Source organism: Lepidochelys olivacea (genome assembly GCF_965140295.1).
Source record: "Lepidochelys olivacea isolate rLepOli2 genome assembly, chromosome: 19".
NCBI lineage: Eukaryota > Metazoa > Chordata > Testudines > Cheloniidae > Lepidochelys > Lepidochelys olivacea.
This window is the reverse complement of record NC_140429.1, coordinates 6,504,664-6,509,393: the sequence shown is the minus strand read 5'-3', so window position 1 is coordinate 6,509,393 and position 4,730 is coordinate 6,504,664.

Here is a 4,730-nt window from a genome sequence, read left to right as displayed (position 1 = left end):
TATTAAGTCACAAGCGCCGCCGAAAACAAAGTGCCTCGGGAACTCAGTGCGCCTGCGCAGCACGCTGACGCTCAGGCGAGGTACATTGCGCATGAGCCACCAACGCCTTGAGTCGAGAACAAAGCGTCGGCTGCACCTAGGGGGCGCATGCGTATTGTCGTCTCTCTCCGTCTCCCCGGTCGAAAACTCAGGGTGTAGCGTAGTGGCCTCAATGCGCATGTGCGCTTGCCTTTGCCTTCCCCCGGCCCTGTGGCGTGTGCTCGCGAGTCGCTGCGGGGCTTCTGAACGTGCTGCAGTGCGCATGTGCCGCGTCCTGGGGCTGGTGGCTGCACGTGGTCGGGAGCGGGGGAGCCCGGGCGGGGCTGGGGACGCCGTCCCGGAGATACTGTGGAGCGCCGGGGCCTCGGATGGGGAGGAGGGGAGTGGCCTGGACCCGGGGCACAGGGGTTGCGGCTATGGGGGTGTGGTGGGGATACTGGGGTTGCGGGTATGGGGGAGTTGTGGGGATACTGGGGTTGGGGGAGTTGTGGGGGGGTTGGGGGAGTTGGGATACTGGGGTTGGGGGTATGGGGGCACAGGGATTGCCGGTTTGGGGATACTGGGGTTGGGGGTGTTGTGGGGATACTGGGGTTGCGGCTATGGGGGTGTGGTGGGGATACTGGGGTTGGGACACAGGGATTGCTGCTATGGGGTTGCGGGTATGGGGGAGGTTGTGGGGATACTGGGGTTGGGGGGGTTGGGGGTTTTGGGGCACAGGGATTGCTGGTATGGGGGAGGTTGTGGGGATACTGGGGTTGGGGGTGTTGGGGCACAGGGATTGCCGCTATGGGGATACTGGGGTTGGGGGTGTTGGGGCACAGGGATTGCCGCTATGGGGATACTGGGGTTGGGGGAGTTGTGGGGATACTGGGGTTGCGGCTATGGGGGTGTGGTGGGGATACTGGGGTTGGGACACAGGGATTGCTGCTATGGGGTTGCGGGTATGGGGGAGTTGTGGGGATACTGGGGTTGGGGGAGTTGTGGGGGGGTTGTGGGAGTTGGGATACTGGGGTTGCGGGTATGGGGGCACAGGGATTGCCGGTTTGGGGATACTGGGGTTGAGGGAGTTGTGGGGATACTGGGGTTGGGGCACAGGGATTGCCGCTATGGGGATACTGGGATTGCGGGTATGCGGGTGTTGTGGGGATACTGGGGTTGGGGGTGTTGGGGTACAGGGATTGCCGCTATGGGGATACTGGGGTTGAGGGAGTTGTGGGGATACTGGGGTTGCGGCTATGGGGGTGTGGTGGGGATACTGGGGTTGGGACACAGGGATTGCTGCTATGGGGATACTGGGGTTGCGGGTATGGGGGAGTTGTGGGGATACTGGGGTTGGGGGAGTTGTGGGGGGGTTGGGGGAGTTGGGATACTGGGGTTGGGGGTATGGGGGCACAGGGATTGCCGGTTTGGGGATACTGGGGTTGAGGGAGTTGTGGGGATACTGGGGTTGGGGCACAGGGATTGCCGCTATGGGGATACTGGGATTGCGGGTATTGTGGGGATACTGGGGTTGGGGGTGTTGGGGCACAGGGATTGCTGCTATGGGGATACTGGGGTTGAGGGAGTTGTGGGGATACTGGGGTTGCGGCTATGGGGGTGTGGTGGGGATACTGGGGTTGGGACACAGGGATTGCTGCTATGGGGATACTGGGGTTGCGGGTATGGGGGAGTTGTGGGGATACTGGGGTTGGGGGAGTTGTGGGGGGGTTGGGGGAGTTGGGATACTGGGGTTGGGGGTATGGGGGGTTGTGGGGATACTGGAGTTGGGGGTGTTGGGGCACAGGGATTGCTGGTATGGGGATACTGGGGTTGCGGGTATGGGGGCACAGGGATTGCCGGTTTGGGGATACTGGGGTTGAGGGAGTTGTGGGGATACTGGGGTTGGGGTACAGGGATTGCCGCTATGGGGATACTGGGATTGCGGGTATGGGGGGATTGTGGGGATACTGGGGTTGGGGGTGTTGGGGCACAGGGATTGCTGCTATGGGGATACTGGGGTTGCGGGTATGCGGGTGTTGTGGGGATACTGGGGTTGGGGGTGTTGGGGCACAGGGATTGCTGCTATGGGGATACTGGGGTTGAGGGAGTTGTGGGGATATTGGGGTTGCGGGTATGGGGGGATTGTGGGGATATTGGGGTTGGGGGTGTTGGGGCACAGGGATTGCTGGTATGGGGGTGTTATGGGGACATGGGTTGCAGATATGGGGCGGTGTTCTGTGCAGTTTGGGATTGTGGGAGGTGTTATGGGGACACAGGGAGCAGAGTGTAGGATGGGACAGGAGTGTGAAGGTTAGACCAAACACACACAGGCTATGACATTTACTGCAAACCAACCAAAGAAAAGAAAACCACAGCCGGAGGGCTGGTGATCTAGTCCTGAACTCGTGCTATCCTGCCTAAGCACTAGCAACATGTGTTGAGCCAGGTGTTGCCTTCTAGGGGCACTATGGTAGGTACAAACGTGACCCCTTGGCACTCTTGCTGGAAGGAACTGCAGTGCCTTGTGTTCTCACAGATTCCAGGTGGTGGAGTAATGTAGTTTTGGAAGCAGATCTAAGATCCCTGGAAGGGAGGACATTAGAGGTTGATCCAGTTCCAATAGGGTCCAGCTACAAAGGCTTTGCAGAGCACCACAGTGAGCTGTTGGAGATGAGCTGATTTTAAATGCAAGGGAGGAAGAAGAGATACTACAGGAAGCAGCTGAATCTGTTGGGAGTTTATAAACCCCACACATAAGGTGGTGGTGACGGGAGGCCCGAGGCTGAGCTAATGCGGAAGGAACTCTCTCCCTGCAAATTCTCATGAAATCCAGTAACGTTGTTGACTTTGACAGCTTGGGTCTGGAGTGACTCAGGAACATCAGTACCAACCCCAGGGGATGAAGCAGGGCATGCACCCCATATTGCTTATGCTTAGAAATCTTTGCCCCTCAGAGTCCAAGCAGCATAGCTAGGTACAGTTTCTTCTTCCCCCACCCGAGTTCAAGCTGATGGGATGAGTCCACCTTCACATCTCCTCTTCCTGGGTGTGGGAGGAGCAATCAGCAAAGTTTTTTGTCCTCTGGTGTTCCACAGTGGCTTGTCTGGTGCACATGGGTCTTCTCTTGGGCAGGAGATGACACCTCTTGTGGAAAACTATTATTTCACATTTGGTAATGCTTCTCTCCTGACTGGGAGTTTACAGTTTCAGAGCAAACATGTAAATACTAACTTATAACACAGGCTATAGAGTGAGATTAATGCACGCAGCAACTCACAAGCATTTCATAAAGACCAAACACATTTCTATAAATCTGATACCTATTTTAACAATACTAACATGCAGGTGAACCAGACTGGTTTCCAGCGATGCATTTGTCAGTGTTCAGTTGAGACCTCAGGGCCTTGGCATGAGCTGGCACCTGGTCTGCCAGCATCACAGTTGCACCGAGCGATTTTTCAGAAAGAAAACTTTGAGGGTCACTGGTTGTAGGGATCTCTGTCAGTGCTGCTGGTGAAGGCAGCGTTCCTTTACTGGTTGACAGGATCCCGTTCCTGGAAGCTACAGACCTTCAAGCCATTGTGAGCAGTGATTGTCCTATGATTAATGGATTGGCTGATTCATAGTCCAGCAACACAGCGCAAGAGTGGAATAGACCAACAGTTCATAAAAGCTGTGGCTACTCTAGAAAATCCTGCCGTGCTTGATAGTGAGTGTCTGTCACCTGAGGGTTCACTCAGGAGGCCCTAGAAGGGAAGAAACTTCTGAGGAGAGAGACTTCTCAGAGGAGCTGATGAGCGTGCTCCCTAGGAAAGGAACTCCAAGGGGGAACTATGAGGGCCGAGACCCTGGTCCTAGTGAAAGGACCTTACCAGTCTCAGTGCAGTGAGAGCCTGCTATCTTTTCAGAGTGTCTCACCATCTGGGCTTCTTTCTCTGCTCTCACTTTCCTTCCTGATTCAGTCACGCTCCCCCTTTCCATCGGTCCAGCTCAGCATCACACCCCTGACACAGTTTTCACATGCTTCACCCTGCAACCTATTAACCTTCTCTTCCTTCCCGGACCACATGGTTCCTGTGCCGTCCCAACTGCCATGGCACTTTCCTAGATCCTTTTGATCCAAACATTCCATCCCCGCTCCTGCGAACGGGCCCCCACTGCCCCAGTCACTTCACCAGCTCTTTCAATAGCAAGACACAAGACTCTGCCCGTGCACACTGGCTCTGCTGTCCAGAATCAGCCCCTCTGCTCCAAAGATGCTTCCGTCGACCTAGCTACCGCCTCTCGGAGGGCTGGGTTACCTTCCCTGATGGAAAAACCCCTTCCGTCCATAGAGGAATTATCTACACTACGATGCTACAGCGGCATAGCTGCAGTGCCATAGTGGTGCTGCTGTAGCGTAGAAATACCCTCAGACAGCCTGAGCCTGTCTGCCTGTGTATGGCCGTTTTCAAAATAAGGGCCCTGGTTCATTTCTGCCTCTTTCTGTTTCTCTTTCCAGGCTAGATTCTCCTGTCCACTACAAAGTCTAGAGATGGCCGGTGGAGAATTCTTCTGTTCTGGCATAAGTGCATCAGGGGTTTTCTAGGGCTAGGTCAGGGAGGGAGATAGCACAGCAGAGCTCCACGTATGCCTAAATCAGGGATTGGCGACCTTTGGCACGCGGCCCGTCAGAGAAAGCCGCTGGCAGGCCGGGGCAGTTTGTTTACCTG